The sequence below is a fragment of the Eptesicus fuscus genome, chromosome 21 (assembly GCF_027574615.1).
Source record: "Eptesicus fuscus isolate TK198812 chromosome 21, DD_ASM_mEF_20220401, whole genome shotgun sequence".
Classification (NCBI taxonomy): Eukaryota; Metazoa; Chordata; class Mammalia; order Chiroptera; family Vespertilionidae; genus Eptesicus; species Eptesicus fuscus.
The window spans coordinates 27453658-27477118 of NC_072493.1; the positions used below are offsets into that span (position 1 = coordinate 27453658).

The 23461-nt window shown below is 46.4% G+C and overlaps 1 long non-coding RNA gene across 1 annotated transcript in view; it reads right to left on the reverse strand.

The window, feature by feature from the left end:
- Nucleotides 1–1247: 1247 nt before the first annotated feature.
- Nucleotides 1248–23461, reverse strand: part of LOC129147711 (uncharacterized) — a 31118-nt gene continuing 8904 nt past the window's right edge. The window contains exons 2-3 of the long non-coding RNA XR_008554979.1: nt 8236–8326; nt 1248–1628 (exon numbers count right to left, since the gene is read on the reverse strand). This is a non-coding gene — a long non-coding RNA (uncharacterized LOC129147711). The remainder of the gene's footprint in view (nt 1629–8235; nt 8327–23461) is intronic.

Consider the following 23461-nt stretch of genomic DNA (forward strand, 5'->3'; position numbering starts at 1 on the left):
GTCCTCTTTGATTCTGGAGAGTAACGGCTGCCAGTGAGTCAATCTGATCCTGTCCTGCAACAATACTTTGGGCTATCTTTTCTAAGCTGTCAGCAAGATCTTTGGATAGGCTCTGATAGGAGAGGGAAGTTCCAGTGCTAACCCCTGTTGTAATGCCGAGCGTTATAAGGAGAGGGATTAGCTGGACTGCTCTCTTGTATAGGATATGGTGTGTTATGGGGACGGGCAAGGACTGATTATTGGGGACTAGATCTACATTGGGTGAGAGATAGATGAGAGTGCAAGTCCCTGTCCAGTTTGTGGGGAGACAGACACACGTGTTTTGTCCACAGAGGAAGAAGATTCCCTGATTATGGAGACAAGCTGAAAGGTGTAGAGAAAAAAGGTGAGTTGCAGGGTATGGGGGTCTCTGTCCTGATTCTGCGCTCCAAACCGAGAGGGTGGCTGCCACGGCGCTTCCGATAAGGGGTGACAGGTGTGAGGTTGAGACTCTTTTGCAGTGAAAATGGGTAGGAATACTAGTATGAGGTGTTATCCAAGGAAAAAGTGAAAGGGAAGGAAAAGAACAATTGAAGCCTTGGACCTGGACTGTCGGGTAAGAAGTAAAACTGCCTGGTCGTAGAAAATGACCATCGGCTTCCGGGGAGACCTGGTAGTCAATCCGTTGGGACCAATAGGTATTTGGCAGTTCCAATTTGACTGGTGTTGCAAGCAGAGGATGGGAGGTCACCCATTGATAGACTGCCCTGTGATCTTGTAAAGCATAAAGGGGCCTGGGCGAGTAGTGGGGTGTGCAGAGCAACAGGGCCTGTGACTGGGAGAGAGGACGAAGCTACCTTAGCAAGAGACTGAATATAGGTACGAAAGAGAAGGGAGGCTTGGTTTGCCTGGGCTGTAGGATAATCACCTAATAGGGTGTTAGCTCTTCCAGAAAATATATTCCCCTTCTCTTTCTTATAAGCCAGAGTGATTTTGGCCTGGTTCCATCCCTTGATGGGTGTAGGGACAGTGCCATATGGTGAAGAAGAGAGAGAAAGGCAGAGCCAGCAGTCCCTGGCTAAGGCCGGGTTGGTCTGATTTAAGAGGGAGAGGGTAAGGCTAAGCGTTTGGTGGAGATAGTGAGGAGTTAGGAGGTTCTTACGAGGCAGAGTGTAGACCTGGGAGTGGTCGAGATTAAGAGAGTTCAGTAACAGTAAAAGAACCAGCCTCAGCCTCATTTTGTTTCTTTGCTGTGTAGGAGGCAGTAATTTTATGGTGCTTCTGTGTCCCAGCACGGGCAGAAGAGTTCTCCTCCTGGGACTAGCCTAGGGTCCCGGCGACACTCATAAAAAGACAAAATAAGAATATTAGAAAGATAAAAACAATGATTATCCAGAAATACCAAAAAATATTACCTTTTAGGAGGCGATAAGAAAGAAAGATTAGTGTAAGGGAGAATTCAGCAGGGTGCTATCTGAATTCCTTGGAGCAGGTTGATCAGCCAGGTCCGCTGTCTTCTTGAGGGTGATCCGCAGGGGGTGTTTCTGGTCAGAGGTCACCTTTTCACTCAGGCTGGGTGTCACTCGACTGGTGGGCTGCTTTCACCCGGGAGTGGTGGATCCAGGTGTTCAGTCCTGCAACCTTGAGAGCTGTGGGGGTGGTTAGTATGACTGGATAGGGTCCCTTCCAAGTTGGCTTAAGGGGCTCCTTTTTCCAGTCCTTTACCCAAACCTGGTCTCTAGGCTTATAAGGGTGTACGGCTGTTCCTAGAGAGATGGGTAATCGGTCAATAACCCATCTGTGGACCTCAAAGACAATTTTTCCAAGTCCTTGTAATTGCTTTTGAATTTCTAAGTCCCCTTATTTCCTCCAAACCTCCCTTGGGCCGAAGTAAGGGAGGGGGGTCTGCCATATAGAATTTTAAAGGGAGAGAAACCTACCCTGGCCCTCGGGGCACAACGCACCCGCACGAGTACAAGAGGCAAGATATCTGTCCAGGGTAGGGTTGTCTCTTGGCATAGCTTAGCCATGGCCTGCTTGATTGTCCGGTTCATGCGCTCTACTTTCCCTGAACTGAGGCCTGTAAACTGTACGTAGGTTCCACTTAATTCCTAAAGCCTTGGCTACCTGTTGTACTATTTCTGCTACAAAGGCTGGGCCATTATCGGACCCTATGGTCAGAGGCATTCCATACCGCGGAATTATGTCCTTCAGCAATGCCTTAGTGACTTCTCTTGCCTTTTCTGTGCGGGTGGGATATGCCTTGACCCAGCCTGAAAAAGTACAAAGACTAGTAAATATTTATTCCCTCTGCTAGGCCCTATTTCTGTAAAATCTACTTCTAAGTCCTCAAAGGGAGCTTGCCCGCAGCGTTGAACTCCTATCGGTCCCACAGGACCCTGTTTGGCATTGCTCTGCACACAGAGGAGGCAACGCTGAGAGACTGAGGCACACAAGGAGGGAAGACGGGCAATCAGGTAGTCTCTGCCTAACAAAGCTTCTGGTGAAGTCTTCCCTGGATGAGTGAGTTCATGCTGCTGGAGGACTGCCTTATGGGCTAACTGTTCTGGGACACAGACCCTATGATCTGGGAGTATCCACCAACCTTCCTTCGTCCTCTTACCCCCCTCTGGCTGAGCCCATTCCTCTTCCTGAGGAGTGTATTTCAGGGATTCAGGTTTCAGGAGCCAGCATGATTCGTGAGGACACCGCCCGCTCCTTAGCAGCCAGAGAGTCGGTTCCCTTCAGACACTGAGTCTTTTCTCTGCTGATGTCCTTTTCAATGGATGACTGCTACTTCCTTGGGCTCCCAGGCTGCTTCTAATAACTTCAAGATCTCATTGTGATTTTTGATTCCTTTTCCTCTGGCCGTCAGGAGCCCCCTTTTCTTATATACGGCCCCATGGATATGCAGGGTAGCGAAGGCATAGCGCGAGTCAGTGTAGATGTTGGCACGCTTATCCTTACTGAGTTCTAGGGCTCTGACTAGGGCCCAAAGTTCTGCCCTCTGCGCTGACCATCCTTCAGGCAGGGCCTGTGCCTCAATTGTCTCAAAGTCTGATACCACTGCATACCCGGCTCGTCTTTTTCCTTCATCTAAGAAGCTGCTGCCGTCTGTGAACAATACTGAGTCTGGATTCTGTAGGGGCTTGTCTGTTAGATCTGGCTGGCTAGAGTAAACCTCCCTCAGTGATAGGTAAAAAGGTGGCAGGATTAAGAGTTCTCACTGCTTCTAATCGCACCCTGCGGATTTTCACATAGGAGCCCCTGATACTGAGTCACTGGAGCATGAGTCAGCCAGTGCTGCCCCCTAGCTTCCATTAGGGTAACAACAGCATGAGGTACTTTTACATTTAAGTTTTGTCCCAAAGTAAGCTTATCCGCTTCTCTAACTAATAATGTCGTGGCTGCAAAGGCCCTGAGACATGGGGGCCACCCAGAGGCAACTGTGTCAATCTGCTTGGAGAGATAAGCTACTGGTCTTTGCCAGGGTCCAAACTCCTGGGTTAGAACTCCTAGGGCTACCCCATTGTTCTTGTGAACAAAGAGGTTAAAGTCCCATGTCACATCTGGTAGTACTGGGGCCTCGGTGAGCTTTGCCTTAATAGTGATGAAGGCATTTTTCCTGCTCGGGACCCCAGTCGATGGGTGCCTTCTCTTCCCCCTTCAAAGCTTCATAGAGAGGCTTAGCTAGGTCTGAAAACCCTGGGATCCAAATTCGACAGAACCCTGTTGCTCCCACGAATTCCCGAATCTGCCACCGTGTGCTAGGGACTGGGATGGCACATACTGCCTGCTTCCTTTCAGACCCTAGCCTTCGTTTCCCTCCGGTGATTCGGAAGCCTAGATATTTGACTTCTTTCTGACAAATCTGTGGCTTTTTCTTGGACACCCGGTAACCTGTTTCAGTTAAGAGTCTCAGAAGGGCTCGCGTTCCTTCCTAGCACTGAGCTCGTGTGGAGCTGGCCAGTAGGATGTCGCCTACATATTGGAGTAGAACACACCCCAAGTCCTGTCCTGGGAACTTAGATCAGATGCTAGTGCTCCACTAAAAAGAGTAGGGGAGTTTTTGAACCCTTGTGGCAGTCTGATCCAGTGAACTGCTCCTTGGCCCCCGTAGTTGGGTTTTCCCACTCAAAGGCGAACAGGGGCTGGCTGGAGGGTGCCAACTGGAGGCAGAAAAAGGCATCTTTCAGATCTAGGCATGTAAACCATTCCGCCTCTGATGGAATGAGTCCTAGAAGTGTGTAGGGGTTTGGCAGCACCGAATGCAGGGTTATAACAGCCTCATTAACAGCCCGCAGGTCCTGCACCGGCCGGCAGTCATTAGTCCCAGGCTTTTGGACAGGCAAGAGAGGAGTTCCATGGAGACTGGCATCGTCTAAGAAATCCTCACTGAAGCAGCCGGTCTAAGTGGACCTGGAGTCCTAGGTGTGCCTCCCTTGGAAGTGGATATCGTCGGATTTTGACAGGCTGTGCCCCAGGCTTTAAATTAATTAGTATCGGGGCGTGGTCCTTGGCCAGGCCAAGGGGATTTCCTTCTGCCCAGACCAGCGGGAATTCTTCCTCTAATTCAGGCTCTAAAGGTGAGGCCTTTGACTGAGGGGTATAAAGTCTCCATTCTTCCTCCCTGGGCACTGCTAAGGACAGGATCGTTGGAGAAGTCTCCTCCTCACCTAGGCGCAGCTGTGCTGAGCCATCTGGGGCCAAGGCAGATCTCTGCCCCCATTTTGGCTAAAAGGTCTTTACCTATCAGAGGTACTGGACAACCTGGCAAGTACAGGAATTCATGAATTAATCGGTGGCTGCCAAACTGGCATCAGCGAGGCCGGCAGAATGGTCTACGGGTCTGGTCCCAGTAGCTTCGATAATGGTGACCTTCTTTCCTGAGAGGGCCGCTACTTTCTGAGTGACTACTGAGTGTTCAGCTCCCGTATCAATCATAAAGTTCCGTCTGGCCCCCTATTTTCATTCTGACCATGGGCTCGTGGGGGGCCCAGCTGAAAAGAGCCCGGTCTGTCCTAGTCAGAGTAAGCTGCCGTCAGCCCAATAAGGTCTGCTTCAGGCAGTTCTGGCCAGTAGCGGCTGGGTGGGTTGGACGGCCCTGGCCTTCCTTTCTGGCGCTTTGGACATTCATTCTTCCAGTGTCCAAAGTCCTTACAATGAGCACACTGGTCTCCCTTCAGGTTTGTCCTCCTGCCCCCCGGCCTAGGTTCTTGTTTTCCTTTCTTATCTGTCTGGGGGCTTGATTCCTTAATAGCCACCGCTATCAAGGTTGCTTTCTTTTTCAGTCTCTCCTCTGCTTCTTTCTTAGCCGCCCTGTCTCGGTTAATGAAAAGTTTGTTTGCTACTTCTAGCAGCTCAGTGGCGTTTTTTTCCTGCAAATCCTTCTAGCTTCTGTAGCTTTCTCCTTATGTCAGGCTGGGCTTGGCCCACAAAGGCCGAATTTACCATAGTTTGATATTCTGGGGCTCCAGGATTAAAAGGAGTGTAGACCCGGTATGCCTCACATAGTCTTTCATAGAAAGCCGCTGGACTTTCATCAGGCTTCTGGAAGACCTCAGAGGTCTTAGCCATATTGGTGGGCTTCTTGGCCCCACCCCTGACCCCCCTGGAGGAAGGCCCGCCGATATCTTTCTAGCCTGGCCCTTCCGTCTTCTGAGTTTGGGGCCCCATCAGGTTCCTCATCTGGGAGGGCCTCCCTGTCTGTATCTAATATCCCTGCCCGGGCCTGGGTCTGGAGCCACTTCCGAGCCTGTTACTATTCTCATGCACTCCTCAGTGTTAAAGAAAGTGAAAAGGAGCTGCTTGCAGTCCACCCAGGTGGGCTTCTGAGTCTGGAAAATTGACTCAAGGAGTCTACCATGGCCTGAGGTTTTACAGAATAAGCATGAGTGTGATGCTTCCAATTCAGGAGATCGGTCGTGGTAAAAGACCGATCTCCCTTCTTGTAGGGTCCCATCTTCTCCAAGCACTAGGGGACCCCAAATCTCCCAGAGAGGCATCTGGAAGGCTGGATGTGGCTCGGGTCTCTGATCAGCTGAGCACAAGCGCCGTCCAACTGGCTCTGGAGAGTCCGGTTGGGGAGAGACGGAAGGAGGTGATGTATCTAGACTTCCCTGACCAGGCAAGGGAGCACTGGGTGCCACTTGAGGCACATACGGAGGCGGTAAACTGGCGGGACTTCTTTGGGGGGGTTCCTGTAGAATAGGGGGCTGAACTTCCTTCTGAGGGACCTGTTTCTTTTCATCTACCTGATCCTGGCCTGCCTGCTTCTGTCCTGCTGCTGCTAAGGCCTTACTCTGTCCCTTCTTGCACACGCAGAGCCGGATCCAAGGAGGCTCGTGCAGAGCTATTCCTAGCCACTGATCAATAGAAGGAAGCTGTTCAGGATGAGCTGAATCTCCCGTTATAATTCTGTGAACATTCCTAATTGCGGGGACATCCAATGTGCCCTCTAGTGGCCATCCTACTCTAAGAGATGGCCAGTCTATTTCACACATTCCTTTTAACTTCCAAGAGATGAATTTTACCCCATAGTCCCCAGCAAATCCTTTCTTAAAATTCCTTAACATACATTCTAACACAGTGCGTGCTGAGGAGCTATTTCACACGTTGCAAGTATGTAGCCCACCCAATGATCGGAGACGCAAGATAAACAGGAGGTAACTTCGCCCGCCCGGCCGTGCTGGTTGCCAGGACTTAGGTGCCTCTTAGCTTTGATGGAGGATCCATATAAACCCGGGACCCGGATTGCCACCACAGGGAGGGACCGAGTTGTCTTAGTCCCCCAGGTGACGATGCCTCCCTTAGCCGTAGGAGGTCACCACGGAACCCTGGGGTAGCGCTCTCACAGGCTCTGTAGCTTTTCACTGTGGAGCACGTGCTTTCACACTCTCATTCACACACCAGTCAGTCCTTCCACCCACAGGAAGTCCCTGAGGCAAATATTTTGCCTAAGTAGTGATCAGCTACTTCTTCTGCCCCTAAAGGCAGGCCTGACCTCGGAATGATTCCCCAGGGGACACTCACCCATCAGACGTCTGGTCCAGAAAGGTGTTTCCTGCCTCAGGAAAATCCACTCGGACAGCGGAAGCTCAGCAGTCTTCCTGGGCCCCATGAGTCCAGGAACCAGCGAATGAGCCGGTGGCACCTTCCCAGAGTCACAGAGCCCGGGCTGAGCGCCCCGGAGTCCATTCTCGTCAGCGGTGGCCTCAAGAGCCAGTCTCAACTGACACGTTCCCGGCCAATGCACCAAATGTTATGGAATACGGAATTTATGAAATTGGCACGGAAGTGACAGTCAGACACTGTGAGGTTCGGGAAAGAGCCTTTAATTAAAGCAGCGCTGCTGGATCAGGGGACTCTAAGATCCAGATCCTGAACAGCCTGGACAATGAGATTTTCTCTGTATACATTGAAGGAGTTGAAAAGAACAAAACGGGGCAGAGAAAGACTGAGTGTGCTGAGCAGATATCCTGCAGAAAGCCTGCAGCCTTGAGCACAGCATAGCTTAGATAACCAGAAGACACCTGGCATGGGAGGAACCAAGGACGGGCCTGACCCTTCTGTCAGCAGAGCGGCTTGCAGGACCAGGTAATTAAGAAGGGGCGGGCAGTGACTTAATTATAGGCTATCAAGAGCATACATTAGGTTACTGGCACAGATTCAGATTGCTAGGGCCCCCCCCCCCAAAAAAATGTCTCATTTTCCCCATCACTATGTTCACTGCAGCATTATTCACAATAGCCAAGGTATGGAAACAACCCCAATGCCCCTTGTGGCATATATATATATATATATATATATATACAATTAAATATTGTTCCGTCTTAAAAGAGAAGGAATCCTGCCATTTGCAACAGCATGGATGGACCTGGAGGACATTGAGTTAAACCGAAGGACAAATACTTCATGATTCCCTTATTCGAACTATCTAAAGCAATCAGACTGATAGAAGCGGATAATAGGCTGTTGGCTGCCAGGAACTGAGAGGAGGAAATGGGGAGTTGACTTCAAGTTTCAATTATGCAAGATGAGTACGTTCTAGAGATCTGCTTGCTGTACGGCACAGTGCCCCTGGTTAGCAACAGTGTACTGTGCAATTCAACATCCGTTAAGACTGTAGATCTCATGTTAAGTGTTCTTACCACAAAAAGCAAATAGTGAAAACAAAACAAAACAAAAACAAGCAAGCAAACCCACCCAAAACCTAAGGGACAAGGAAATGCTTGAGGCGATGAATATGTTTATTACCTTGATTGTGGTGATGGTTTCATCGGTGCACACCTGTCCAAACTCATCAAATTGCATGCTTTAAATATGCACAGTTGATACTTCAATGAAGCTGGAAAAAAAAAAAAAAAAGAAAATACAGATTTCTTGAGCTTGAAAATCTCCCCACTTTTCCTGCTGAATCTTCTTAGATGGAGAACTCTGATGCCTGTACCTCCATTTCTCCACCACCCACCCTGCATCGTTTTAGAATTCAGCGAACTTCTCCCGGGAAGTCCACATGGATCAGGATCACTGGCACTTGCAGAGGTAAGGACTGTGGGAGCCTTAAATATGTACCTGTGCCCTACTGTAGACTTTCTCATCCTAAATCTTAGGAGACGGGGAGAGGATACAGAAATCTCCACTAAGAAAAAACAGCCTCTAAAAGGGGACTGGGGGGAGGTAGAAGAAGGTAAAGGGGGGATAAACAGAGATGGAAGGAGACTTGACTTGGGGTGGTGAACGCACAATAAGATAGACAGAGGATCTATTATAGAATCGTACACCCGAAACTTATAGCATTTCATTAACCAATAGCCCCCCCCCCCCAATAAATTCAATTAAAAACAAAAAACACCCCCAGCACTTCAGAAGATTCTTAACCCACAGTGAAGATTTAAGAACCACCCGTTTGGATGTAAAATGCATCTCCTATTCAAATTTTGCTAATAATGTAGCAAAACCTGGAAGTTCCAGCAGGGGAGGATGTTACTGCGTGGAAGAGGTCTTTGGCTGGAAAATGAGATCTGACAAGCCCGCTTTCCAGAACCAGGAAATGAAAATGTTTCCTTTGAAAGGATGTCCACCTGTGAAAGGGCTTCCCCACCGCCCTCCGTTTCGGAGATCTCAGAAGGGAATGGGGCACTTTGTGGGACAAACACTGGCCAAATTTGTGCATGTTCCCAGAATTTGGGAAATTGTCAACACACAATGCTGTTAAATTAGGAAGATCTTTGTTTTTAAGGAAATTATTTTGACACCCATTGCCATGTCAAGTGTGTTTCATTCTAAGTTGATTGACTCTCATTGTCAGGCTTGGCACTGTTTTGAGGAAGCTGTGAATGAAAGAAGCTGTGTTTCTTAATCCCTAGATGAACCGAGAAATCCAGAAATCATAGCAAAGTGGCGTTCACTCTTGGACTCAATTTGCTCTCACTTTTTTGCATCTTTATGGACGAGGCTTGTTCCCAGCATGAAGAATTGCATGGATGGAAATTCTAGCTGGAAGAGGGAGAGAAGCAGCAGCCTTGTGCAAGCAATTTATTCACTGTAGCCTTTAGTCCCCCCCCAGCCACTCTGAAAAGTCTGGCTTAGTTTCTGTTTTAAAGAGGGGAGAGCGCAGGAACAGAGAGGTGAGAAAATTGCCCAGATCATTCAGGGAGTGAGGAAGTGCTCAGATCATGATTTGAACCAGTAGAAAGCAAAAGAACCACGCCAACGTTACCTCAACTAGAGGAGGTTTGCCCTATCTGGTTTGGCTCAGTGGATAAAGCATCGGCCTGTGGATCGAAGGTTGGATTCTGGTCAAGGGCACGTACCTCGTACCTCAGTTGCAGGCTCCTCACTGGCCCGGGCCTTGTCAGGGTTCTTACAGGAGGCAACCAATCGACGTTTTTCTCTCACATTGATATTTCTCTCTGTCTTCCCTCTCTCTTCCACTCTCTCTAAAAATCAATGGAAAAATGTCCTCAGGTGAGGATTAAAAAAAAAAAAAAAGGAAAAAACACACGAAACAAACCAAAACACAAGAGGAGGTTTATTACTTTTAGCCCAAAGGGCAGAAATGTGACTGAAGAAATACCACGTGCATTAGCTGAAGATGAGGTTCAGTGCCCCTCAAAGCGTAGCCCAGAGAGCAAGCTTGTGGGGACTGCCCTGCTGGGAGTTCTCACATCCAATCTGCCCCGTCACCATTTCTCTCTTCCTTGGGCCAGTCATGGTTCCTGCCTAAGCTCTTTGTGGCAGGCAGTGTGACGGCCTCTAAAGATGTCCTCATCTTAATCCCCAGAACCTGTGAATATGTTTCCTTACATGGAAAAGGTGACTTTGCAGATGTGGCTGAATTAAGGAAGCAGGGCCAGGAGCCGGGGATGGAGTCTCCTCTAGAAGCTGCAAAAGGGAAGGACATGATTCTCCGCCAAAGCATCCAGAAGGAACCCAGCCCTGCTGATGCCTTGATTTTAGCCCAGTGAGACCCATTTTGGACATCTGACCTCCAGAATTGTTGTTGTTTCAAGCCACCAAGGTTATGGTCATTTGTTTCAGCAGCAATAGGAAACTGAAACAATTTCCAAACTTTTTTTTAAAAAAATATGTTTTTATTGATTTCACAGAGAGGGAGAGAGAGAGAGGGATAGAAACATCAATGATGAGAGAGAATCATTGATCATTGCCTCCTATATGCCCCCTGCACCCCCCAATTGGGGATGAAGCCTGCAACCCAAGCCTGTGCCCTGACCGAAATCAAACCAAGACCTCCTGGTTCATGGGTTGATGCTCAATCACTGAGCCACACCAACCCGGTAAAAAAAATAAAAGCTAAATATTTTTGATTATACATACCCATCAATAAAAAAAAAAAAAATCTGTACTGAACAGATGTATATTATATGTATACTAGTGACCCAGTGCACAGATTTGTGCACATTGAAAGGAAATGAATTAGAAGGTGGCTGGAGGGGCAGGACTGGGTGAGATGGGCCGGACACACCCTGGAACCAACCTCCCTCGGTCCCTCCCCAGTGTCTGCAGAGTGAGTGGAATCCTCTCGGTCAGGTGGGGTCCCTGGGCCTGGCCTGCGGGGATCGGGCTGAAACCAGCTCTCCGACATCCCCCGAGGGGTCCCGGAGTGCGAGAAGGCACTCTGCAAGTTTGCTGTTGTACAGGGTGTGGAAGTCAAATGCAAGTGTGCAGAGTAAACCAGATTCGGGGCCAATAGTGCCCCAGCAACAACATAACCCATGGCCGAAGGTGGAATCGCTCGGCCCCGTGAGGAATTGGGCTCCCTCCTCTCTGGTTTCAGGGTGCTTCACCCAAGAACTGCTGCTGCCAAGTCACTGCACCTTGGCAGCTCCTGCGTTGAGCATCTGCCCCCTGGTGGTCAGTGTGCATCATAGCAACAGGTTGAATGGTTGGACACTTAGCATATTAACCTTTTATATTTATAGAAGATTATAAAGCAAACAAAAACAAATGTTAAAAGGGATAAAATAAAGAGGACATAAAAATATTTCAAAATGCATTTTTAAGTTTAAGTGAATCAACAGTACAGATTTCTTTTGGTTATCATTTGTATTATGATGTTAGAGTGAAAGATTGAATATGCTTCATTACATTTTAAACTCTTTAACACTTTTTGATATCACAATTTAAGGACCTGATTGTAAGGTCCAGTAGATTTTTGTAGGTCATTTGAAAGACTATCATAACTGAAAAATATTCCACACAAAGATTCATGGATCTATGTGTAAGAAGATAATGATGTTTATTTTTGAATCCCAACGGCCAATTATGCAAAAAATTTTGCTGGCATCTGACTAGTAAATTTCCATGATTCAGGGTCTTGATGTTGTTCTTGCAAACTAATTGAAAGGTACTTACTTCTTCCAATATTTTTAATAAGTGAATTCAAAACCCAATAAAATTTTTTGAGAAATTTTGTAAATCGTTAGATTTATTTCCAAGATCTTTTGTCACATAGCTTTTATAGATGACTAGAAGCCCAATGCATGAAGATTTGTGCTAGAATGGGCCTTCCTTTCCCTGGCTGCCTGCACCGCCTTTCTACTCTGCCCCCAACCCGCCTCTTTCTGCTCTGGCCCTGGAACGGCCTCTTTCCACTCCTTCCCATGCTGCCCAGAGGCCCTGAGTGGCTGGGGAAGTGTGGAACACCTGCGTCATTGCCATGGCGACAATGCAAGCGTCCCGCCCGGCGCATTCAGATGCAAATTAACCTGCCATATTTGTTGGGATAATTTGCATACTCACTCCTGATTGGCTGGTGGGTGTCAAAAAGGTATGGTCAATTTGCCTCTTTCTCTTTTATTAGTGTAGATATATTTAAGTGTGTTTGTTTTTGCAAAAAAAAAGCGACATGATGAAAACTTCCCCATAGCAGGAGTTTCTTTAAGAAATGCTATTGGGATTTTGATGGGGAATGCATTAAATCTGTACATTGCTTTGGATAATACTAGTATGGTCATTTGAATTATGTTGATTCTTCTAATCAATGAACACAAAATATCTTTCCATTTATTTGTGTCTTCTTCAACTTCTTTTAATAATGTCTTGTAGTTTTTGGTGTATAGTTCCTTTATATCCTTTGTTAAGTTGAACATGGATGGATCTTGAGAATATCATGCAAGTGAATTAAGTCAGATAGGAAAAGTCAAGAACCATATAATTTCACTCATGTGTGGGATATTAAACTGAAAGCAACAAATGAACAAACAAGACAAAGAAAGAAAAACTTATAGACACCATAATAGTATGGTGGATACCCAAAGGGAAGGGGGGAGTAAAGGGCAAAGGGGGTCAAATATATGGTGACAGGAGATTTAACTTTGGGTAGTAAACACAGGATGCAATATACAGATGATGTATTACAGAACTGTACACTTGAAACCTATAGAATTTTATTACCCAATGTCACCGCAATGAGTTTAATTTTTTAAAAAAACTTTACTATGGCCTCTGCCTGGAGGTACTCAATGTCTGTGAGGTTTCTTCCCACCTCACTATGAGCTCTGGATTTCAGGGTAACTGCACCAGCGCCATCTAGTGGCACTGATGCGAGGTGCACTGACCTCAATTTCTTTCCCTTTTCCTTGCCTCCCTTCCCCCTTTGTTCCCTTTTTTGACCTTGGGCAAAGACGATTGGGTTAAACATAACCCTCAGTTCATAACACTCCATCATCACTGGTCCACCCAAGATCTCTCATTAAAAAAGAATTACTCCCTTGTATCCCCACAGGTCACTCATATTTCTCTAGCCCACTAAGAAATTGTTCTCCTGTATTTAATGTGAGGTGTAGGGTATGTGTCCTGGAAAAATACATGCTGATTTGTATGATGTATTTTTAATGTACCTAAATGGTATTCTATCTCATCATTACTTTTTCACTGAGCATTTGTCTTTAAACTCATTCATACTGCTGTGTGTGCACCTAAACTGTTCCTTCTAACTCCGGGCCACGGTATGCAACCTATATTGTATTTCTTTCTCTCCCAGGATGGACATCCAGCTTGCTTCTGACTCCTTGCCACCATAAAAATAATACATTGGACACCCTGTCCCTGGCCCTTTAAAAAGCTGTGTGTGTCGCTTCTAAGTGCTGGCTTCCTCCTCCCAGAAGAGCTAGCCTGCCCTCTCCTGCCCGAGGTACATGAGGAGCCCAGGTACCCACATCCTCCGCAACACGTGGCGTTATTCAGCGCTCTGACTCAGTCTTATACATATAAAATGCTATCTCACTGCTTTAACTTCCATGATTATTAATGAATCTGAACATCTTTACTGATGCTGGTGAGCTTTGTGCATTTCCTCTTTCACAAGTTGCCTGTTGATGTCTTTTGCCCATTTTCCTGTTGGGATTGCTCCCTGTTCCTACTGATTTTCAGGACTTCTGTGCATTGTCGGTGACTGTGCTGTCCAATACGGTAGCTTCTAACCACATGCGGCTACTGAGTGCTGAAAGTGGCTGGTCCAAACTGGGATGTGAAGAGTGTAAAATACACTTAGAGTTTAGGAGGCTCGGTGTGAAAAAGGTAAAGCAGCATTCTGATTAATAAATTTCTTTTTACTAATAGCATGTTGAAAGGGTAATATTCTAGATAGATCAGATTAAGTAACATATATTATCAAAATTACCTTCATTTGTTTATTTTTAAGTGTTAAAATGTGGTTACTAGAAAATTTAAAGTCCTACAAGTGGCTTGCATTGTATTTCTAGTGAAAAGGGCTGGGCCAGATAGCAAGCCTTTGTCCATCTGAGACTCTGTCAGTGTCTTCTCCCTTTCTGCCTCCTTTTCACCAACCTTATTCATGGTGTCCTTTACTTCTGAAAAAGCCTTAATCTTGATGTAGTCTCATTCGCTGCTTTTTGTTGCCTCATGATTGACGCTCTGAAATGTGTTTATAGAGAATTTCTTTCTCTGTCCTGACTCACAAAGATATTTTCCTAAATTTCTCCTATTAGCTTTATAGTTTCATCTTCCACTTATAACTCTTTAATTCACTGGAGGCCACTTTTATGTTACGGGAATCTTATCTAAATGGGTTTTCCTTATGTTATCTATTAAGCAATCTACCTTTCCCCCCTACTAATTGTGGTGCTACCGTTATTGTACAGTAAAAATACTCTTTTTTAAAAGAAGTCATTTACTATTGAGAATGTATATTCTCTGGTACATTTTTCATTTAATGGCTCACAAAAAAGTGGCCTTTTGTGTATTTCCTTATTGAAACAAAATCTCGCAAATACCATTAGCTACAAGTTTAAAAAAAAACCAACCCGTGCTCTCATCCACTTGTACAGAAAACCGCCCACACAACATACTTCTCATTCTGGTTTGTTCAGATCTTCAGTGTTTTCTGTGCCTTTTGCACTGGCGATGCTCACAAAGGGATGGATTTTACTTTCTGCACTTTTCTTTGTGTTGTTTCACCCATTTCTACTGCAGCAGAACAAGCAATTCCCCAATGGCATGTGTCTCTTTTGCCTTTTATTAAGAAATCTTAAAAGAGACTTTTGTATATTTATAACGACATTTAGTAAAATAATATAAAGTACTAGGCTGAGTACCGTCAAACCTTGGTTTTCCAGCGTCTCCCATCTTGGACAATTTGGTTCTCGACCAAGTTGTTCATGAAGAGGGGCGGGAAATGTGGGAATGTTTCAGTTGTCAAACAAAACTCTGGTTCTAGACCCACAGCCCTTCCATGCTGATACCTGTTTGATCAGTCAGGAGTCTCTCAGGCGACAAAGAGAATTCAGGAGTATGAGTCAGTTTACCGTTAAACCTTCCATTGTGAACATATCAGGAAAAAGTGCTGTGAATATTTCCATGGTTTTTTTGCTTTTGTGGCTGTTTTATTATTATTAAACTAGAGGCCCGGTGCACGAAATTCTTGCACTGGGGAGGGGCGGGGGTCTCTAAGCCCGGCCTGTGCCCTCTCACAGTTGGACATCCTTAGCACTGCGCAGAGGCGGGAGAGGCTCCCACCACTGCTGCTGCGCTTGCCAGCCACGAGCCCGGATTCTGGCTGAGTGGTGGCCCCCCGTAGGAGTGCACTGACCACCAGGGGGCAGCTCCTGCATTGAGTGTCTGTCCCCTGGTGGTCAGTGTGCATCATAGCGACCGGTTGTTCTGCCGTTCAGTCGATTTGCATATTAGCCTTTTATTATAGAGGATGCTTGTAATAAGTCATCATGGACCCTAAGGTTAGTGATAGCAGCAAAGTAAAAAGGAAAGTTGTGAGAACAATGATAGAGCTTAAAAAAGAAATAACTGCAAAGTATGATAGAGGTGTTTGTGTGTCTGATCTGGCTACTTGAGAAATGGCTCACCTGTCCAAATTTCAAATGACTGGGAAACAGAAGCATGGCAAAAATGAGACTTTTAATAACACTCTCAAGAGTGGGCATCCATTGTATGGCACACACGAGGGGCAGGGAACATAGCCTATTTAGTCCCTTCTCCAGTTCCTCATTGGTTGAGTGCCATTTGGTCACCTGTTTCCTAATACATCCCCTAGGTCTTGCTATCTCCCATTGGGCAATTTAAAATATTGGGCTGAGACCTTTCTAGCTATCTCCATCTCCCCTGTCTAGCTGAGGCAGACACCTCGAGGGTTGCTACCATGTTGGCCCACGTGTGCAGTTCTTTTTTTCCTACATCCTCTTCCCTCCTCCCCACATTCTGCTTGACCTGGGAAAATTCAGCAAATTCCATCAGAAGCCGACCATGCTGGAGATGGATCACAGAGGTCCATTTCTTACACTACTGCATATGGCATGGAGAAATCCATGATTAGCATAACGTTAAAGGAGGACATCAAGAGTGCTGATGTTGCTAAGGGTGTGAAAGTGCTCATGAAACAACCATCACAGGCAACTGAGAAAGGTTAGAGCAGAATCATTTAGGGGCCTGGAATGGATTATTTCAATTTATATTATTTCTAATAGGGGAAATTATTAGATTTTCAAATAAATCGCTTCTCAAATAGCCTTCCAGAACGAATTAAGTTTGAGAACTGAGGTTCCACTGTAGTGTCTTATTTTACATACTAGAGGCCCAGTGCACGAATTCATGCACCGGTGGGATCCCTTGGCCTGGCCAGCGATCGGGGCCTTCTCACCCAGTCCCAATCGTGGCTGGCTGGCTGGGGGGAGGGACCGCAGGAGATTGGCCTGCCGCGGGAGGTTGGCTGTGGGAGCGCACTGACCATTGGGGTAGCTCCTGCATTGAGCATCTGCCCCCTGGTGATCAGTGCACGTCATAGTGACCAGTTGACCAGTCATTTGGTTGACCGCTCGTAACAATAACTTAGGCTTTTATATATATGTGTGTGTGTGTGTGTGTGTATATATATATATATATATATATATATATATATATATATAGATTACTGAAAAGACAAACAAACACAAACTGTGGAGGCTTGCCTTCATGTCTTGGATTTTTTTTTTAAGGTCTTGTTCATCATGATGGCTTTGACTCTGGCTAGCTAATGGCTACTGGTGTATGAGAGGACAAGCTGAGAAAGGGGTGTGCTTTCCTACTCGTGTCCACTCCTCCTTCCCACCATCAGCACTTGGACTCTCAGCAGGTGGAGTTTTTGTACAACCGACACCAGTCCATGTGATCCAGAGGTGAGCACATGACTGGGCGCTGTCAGTGGGTGCGAGCGGCAGCTGCCAGCCCTGATCGCCCCTCAGGGCTTCTCCACCTCCCCCGGCTCCTGAGGGGCAATCAGGGATGGCAGCCGCATCTCACACCTGCTGCCGGCACTGGCCCCACTTGCACCTGCAGCTAGCGCTGCTGCTTGCACCCACTGCTGGCACCCAGCGTTGGTCCTGATAGCTCAGCGCTGTCAACAGGTGCGAGCAGCAGCTGCTAGCTCTCATCACCCCTGAGGGCTTCTCCACCTCCCCCTGCTCCTGAGGGGTGATCAGGGCAGCAGCTGCCACTTGCACCCGCTGACAATGCCAGCCCTGCTCACACCCGCTGCTGGTGCCGGCTCCAAATGCTCCGTGCTATCAGCAGGCGCGAGTGGGGCCGGTGCCATCAGCGTGTGGGAGTGGCGGCGGTGGGAGTGGGGCTGCCGGCAGGAGGGTCTGGGTGGGGGTGCTGAGGTTGGGCCAAGACCCGCCCCTGTGCCTACCACAGCCTCGCAGCCCACAGTTCCTTTCAAGGTGCATGAATTCATGCACTGGGCCCCTAGTTATATATAAGAGGCAGGGGAACTGCAAAGACATTTTTCCAAAGAAGGCATACAAATGGTTAAGAGGCATATCAGAAGATGCTCAACATCACTAATCATTAGGAAAATGTAAATCAAAACCACAGTGAAATATCACCTTACACCTGTTAGAACGGCTATTATATATATGTAAAAAAAGATAACAAGCATTAGCAAGGATGTGGAGAAAAGGGAACCCTTGCGCACTGCTGGTGAGAATGTAAATTGGTACAGCCACTATGGAAAACAGTATGGAGATTCCTCAAAAAGTTAAAAATAGAATGACCACATAATCCAGCAATCTCATTGCTGGGTATATGTCCAAAGGAATAAATTCAGGATCTCTAAGTGATATTTTCACTCCCATGTTCATTGCAGCATTATTCGCAATAGTCAAGTTATGGAAACAACCTAAGAGTCCGTAATGGATGAACGGATGAAGAATGTGGTACCTATTACGTACAATGGAATGTCATTCAGCCACGAGAAAGAAGGAACCCCCGCCACTTGCAACAACGTGGATAGACCTTGAGGACATTGTGCCAAATGAAATAAGTCAGACAGAGAAAGACAAGTACCGTATGACCTCACTAAGGTGTGGAATTTAAGAAAGTCAAGCTCATAGAACCAGAGACTAGGATGGTGGTTACCAGGGGCTGGGGGAAGGGGGAGACGTTCAAAGATTACAAATTCCTACTTGTAAGATGAGTAAGTTCTGGGGATCTAATGTGCAGCATGGTGGTTGTAGTTAATAATCCTGTATTACATACTTGAAAGTTTCTAACTGAGTAAATCTTAAATGTTCCCACCATGAAAAAGAAATAGTAACTCTGTGAGGTGATGCCAGTGTTAGCGAACACTATGGCGGGAATCATTTTGCAATATATACATGTATCAAATCACCGCATGTACCTTACGCTTACACAACGTTATATGTCAATTACAGCTCAATAAAGCTGGGGTGGGGAGGGATGAACTGACAAACAACATGGACGAATCTCAAAGCTATTATGCTAAGTGAAAGAAGCCAGGCCTGCTGGGCCGGTGTGGCTCAATTGTTGAGCATCGACCTATGAACCAGAAGATCATGGTTAGCTTTCTTTTTTATTTTTTTTAAATGTATTTTATTGATTTTTACAGAGAGGAAGGGAGAGGGATAGTTAGAAACATCGGTGAGAGAGAAACATCGATCAGCTGCCTCCTGCACGTACCAGACAATATTAATTTAACTACCGTAGTAGTTAATTTGTAATGTGTTTTTATTTTTTAATTTTTAATTTAATAAATCTTTATTGTTCAGATTATTACAGTTGTTCCTCTTTTTTCCCCCATAGCTCCCCTCCACCTGGTTCCCATCCCACCCTCTTCCCTTACCTCCCACCCACTGTCCTCATCAATAGGTGTACGATTTTTGTCCAGTCTCTTCCCGCACCCCTCACACCCTTTTACCCCTGAGAGTTGTCAGTCCACTCCCTTTCTATGACCCTGATTCTATTATATTCACCAGTTTATTCTGTATATCATATTTTTAATTCACTTGGTTTTTAGATTCACTTGTTGATAGATATGTATTTGTTGTTCATAATTTTTATCTTTACCTTTTTCTTCTTCTTCCTCTTCTTAGAGAATACCTTTCAGCATTTCATATAATACTGATTTGGCGGTGATGAACTCCTTTAGCTCTTTCTTATCTGTGAAGCTCTTCATCTGACCTTCAATTCTGAATGTCAGCTTGGCTGGGTAGAGTACTCTTGGTTGTAGGCTCTTGCTATTCATCACTTTGACTATTTCTTGCCACTCCCGTCTGGCCTGCATAGTTTCTGTTGACAAATCAGCTGACAATCGTATGGGTACTCCCTTGTAGGTAATTAACTGTTTTCTCTTGCTGCTTTTGATATTCTCTCTTTGTCTTTTGCTCTTGGCATTTTAATTATGATGTGTCTTGGTGTGGTCCTCTTTGGATTCCTCATTTGGGGTTCTGTGTGCTTCCTGGACTTGTAAGTCTATTTCTTTCACCAGGTGGGGGAAGTTTTCAGTCATTATTTCTTCAAATAGGTTTTCATTATCTTGCTCTCTCTCTTCTTCTGGCACCCCCATAATTCTGATGTTGGTACACTTGAAGTTGTCCCAGAGGCTTCTTATACTATCTTCAAATTTTTGGATTCTTTTTTCTTTTAGCTTTTCCAGTTGAGTGATTTTTGCTTCTTTGTATTTCAAATCTTTGACTTGATTCTTGCATTCCTCTAGTTTGCTGTTGGGTGTCTGTATAATATTTTTTATTTCAGTCAGTGTATGTTTAATTTCTAGTTGGTCCTTTTCCATATCCTTGAGGGTCTCTCGCATATCCTCGAGGGTCTCGCTAAATTTATCAGCCTTTTCTAGGAAATTCTTGAAAAACCTCATAACTGTGATTTTGAACTCTATGTCCAGTCATTTGTTTTCCTCCATTTCTTTGGTTTGTGATCTGTTTCTTTGTCTCCCCATTTTCGCTGCTTCCCTGAGTTGGTAGGGTAGCTTTGTGTGCTAGTTGTCCTATATGGGCCAGTGGCTCGGCCTCCCCAGTTACCTGAGGTGGACACTCTTGGTGCACCCCTTTGTGGACTGTATGTACAGCCTTGTTGTAGTTAAGTCTTGATTGTTGTTGGTATCAGTGGGAGGAGTTGACCTCCAGGCCAATTGGCTGTGAGGATCAGCTGTGTCTATGCTGGGAGACAGCCTTATTCGACTAGACTTGCAAAATTGTAAAAGCCTCTGTGCTCAGCTTGGATGGGGCGGAGTTTCAGGATGGAGCTTCAGGGTGGAGCCTACAGCCTTGGCTTCCCGTCGGCCCCGCCCTATGAGGTTCCTGGGTCTCAGTGTCCCTTGGTACTCGCTGCAAGCACCTCTGAGAGAAAGGCACCCTCGAGTTTTGCCCGCTGCCAAACAGTCTAGTCTCTCCCCCAATGAATCTGGATTCCCAGATTCTCGCCCGGAACTGGGGTGCAGTGCAGTCGGAACTGGGGCTTAGCGTAGTCCGGAGCTTTTGTCTCCTTCCTGCTAGAGCAATCCTGAGGCACACTCAACAGTCCGTCCTCTGCACGCATTCACGTGCGCGCCTCTGGAGCTCTGCCTTTTGCTGCTCCCCTGAGTTTCCGCCTTACAGCCCAGATTCCCCCAGTATGAGCCTGGGTCCCCAGGGTCTTGCCCAGTACTGGGGTTCAGTGCAGTCGGAGCTGGGGTTCAGCGCAGTCTGGAGCTTTTATCTCCTTCCTGCTAGAGAACGCCAGCCAGGCACTCAGCCGCCCGTCCTCTCCGGCTCCGTCCTCTCCGCACGCGCACGCCCGTGTCTCCGTACCTCAGTCTTTTACAGATCCTCTGATTTTCCTTATGGTTTTCTCTTTCCTTCTAGTTGTAGGATTTCCAGTCAGCCAGCCTTCCTGTGGTTCTGGATGATGTCCGTTTTGTCTTTTAGTTGTATTTTTGAAATTGTTGTGCGAGGCTGCAGTTTAGGTGTTTACCTATGCCGCCATCTTGGTTTCTCCTCATGGTTAGCTTTCTGGTCAGGACAAATGCCCTGGGACATGCAGGAGGCAGCCGATCAATGATTCTCATCATTGGTTTTTCTATATCTCCCTCTCCCTTCCTCTCTGAAATAAATAAAAAAATATATGTATTTTTAAAAAGAAGCCAGGCCCACCAAGTGCATAGTACATGATTTTGATTATAGGGATTCCAGGACAGACAAACTGATCTAGGGCATAAAAATCTGCTTTGGCAGCTCCGGACCCATGGTGGACTGTCCATTGAAAGCTGGGACCCAGGAAGGAAGGCAGCCACTTCCAGAGAAGGGTCCAGAAATACTCTGACTTCTCCCCTCCTCCTGCCCTCCAGTCACTGCCACTGTCTCCACTGCTCAAACCAGCTTGCACATACGGATCCTGCCAAACTTACATGGTTAGTGACAGAGCAGAGAGGAAAACCCAAGTGTACTTTGCTCCTAAGTTCAGGTTGCCAGATTTAGCCAATAAAAGACCACGTGACTGAATTTGAATTTCAGATAAACAACAAATGGCTTTTTAGGGCAAGTGTGTCTCATGCAATGTTGGGACGTACTTACCCTGGAACTGCCCTGAAATGGAAATTCAGCTGTGCATCCTGAAGGTTGTCCGGCAGTCCTCTCCTAAGCTCTCCACTTCACTGTCCCCCCGCCTCGTACAGGAAGAGACACATTGCTCCCCGCTCCCGGGGCCACATTTCCCACGAGCCACAGAGGGGCGTCTTCATTTATTTAGATTGGAGAACAGTCACAAGAAAGCCCATTTTAGGTCACGGGGAAGCAATTTCCACCCCGCTGGCCCTCAAAAGCGTGGTCCCCAGAGCGGCAGCGGCAGCGGCAGCATCCATGGGAGTTGGAGGACTGCCTCGGAGGCACTGAGTTGGAATCTGGGTTAACCAGCCTCCACGTGATTCTGACACACGCTCAGATGGGAGAACCACTGCACTAGACCCGCGATTTTCAACCTTTTTATCTCCTGGCACATGTAAACTAATTACTACAATTCTGAGGCACCCCAAAAATACATTTTTTGCTGATCGGACAAAACAAATAGGTATACTTTTGATTCGTTCACACCGAACGGCTATTGTTGTGTTGGCTGCTGTCATTTTTTCATTTGACAATCTAAGGGAAAAGAGGTCAGTGCCCCTGACTAAATATTCAGGTATTGCATGTTTGGAAAACTCTTGCAGCACACCGGTTGAAAATCGCTACCCCAGATGACGGGACGAAGGGGAGTTTCTCTTTCTGGAGGAAGAGAAGGGTTCTGGGCAGAAAGCTGTAAGTTATTATCCATCACCACACAAGCCTCTCTGAACCCAATTGGCATGAGTTCTCACAATGTTTTTTTATTTATTTTTTTTAAGATATGTTTTTATGGATTTCAGAGAGGAAGGGAGAAGCAGAGTGAGATAGAAACATCCATGATGAGAGAGAATCATTGATTGGTTGCTTCCTGCCCACTCCCCAGTGGGGAGTGAGCCGGGAACCCAGGCATGTGCCCTGACAGGGAATGGAACCATGACCTCCTGGTTCATGGGGTGACCCCCACCACAGAGCCACACTGGCCGGGCATCTCACAGTGCTCTGATAAAGTTGGGGGCTTGCAAGACGTCACCATGACAGGCGCACGGGTGGGGTGGAGTGGCCTGATGCTCAGCCTTGCCCGGGGGCATGCCCAAGCAGGTGCCTTTCAACCCTTGACCCCTCCCCTCTCAAACCAGGCTTTCCTGCCTCCATCCCTCCATAATTAAGCCACAATCAGTTGATCATTAGTATCCAAGACAGCAAGTCAGTGGAAAAAATAAGGATGCAGTGTTAGTGGTCCCTTTTAATGACATAAAGGGAGGCTTTTACATTTTGTAAAAATATGCCATTATGTTGATATGCCTAACCTAATTATGGTTTCTTCAAGTGCTTTTCTTTTTTCACTTAAGACATTAAGGTAAACATTTTAAACAATATCTTTGTGCATCTCCAACATTAACAAATTATTAGACACTAATTGCTCTGGGTTCTAACCACCTCTCTGAACAGACAGAGTTTTTCATTTGCAGAATTTAAAACATACCAGAGCAATTTATGTTCCTGAATAGCTACAGATTTGTTAGCTTGACTCAGAATCAGCAAAACCCAGGAAGCCATTATGTAAATATAGATAATGTCTCTCCAATGCGGATAATTAATGCAGAGATCTCCAGAAAAGC